Below are 640 nucleotides of genomic sequence, written 5' to 3' on the forward strand. Positions count from 1 at the left end.
CTGAAATTATTAACTGCTGACCAAACAAACTGCTGATATTGGGGATTTCAATTCTAATATCAATTCTTACAAACTGCTGATATAATTCGATATTAGGCATAAAATAAAAAAATGTCTGTTTACGGTTCCAAATCAATTTTTTTAAAGGGTAGGTCGGTAGGTCGGTAATTTTTTTTTAAAGTCAAAAACACCAAAACTATCATTCAATGTGTTTATTTTCTACAACTTACCTAAACCCCGATACATATTTTGATGGAAAAATGATAGAAAAATATTGTTTAGGAAGACTAATTTCTATTTCTCGACTTTATTTATGATCTTGGTCTAAAATAAATCAATTTAATATTCTTTTTACGACAATGCTAATAAATTTGAGTCGCCACTTTTTTGGAAGGGTCTGTCGGACTCGACTCTAACTGTGAACGAAGCTGTCCATTTCCCTGTGGATTTCTTGAATTCCCTTAATACCGCAGGCTTACCACCACACAAACTTACTCTTAAACTTGGTTCCCCCATCATTGTTCTCAGATCTTTAGACCCACCCAACATCACCAGTGGAACACGTTGTCGAGTCACAGCCTGCCATGCCAACGTCATAGTCGTCATCCTACATGGACCAGCAACTGGCAAAACCCTATTC

This window comes from Priapulus caudatus, unplaced genomic scaffold (genome assembly GCF_000485595.1).
Source record: "Priapulus caudatus unplaced genomic scaffold, Priapulus_caudatus-5.0.1 Scaffold2776, whole genome shotgun sequence".
In the NCBI taxonomy this organism is placed as follows: Eukaryota; Metazoa; Priapulida; class Priapulimorpha; order Priapulimorphida; family Priapulidae; genus Priapulus; species Priapulus caudatus.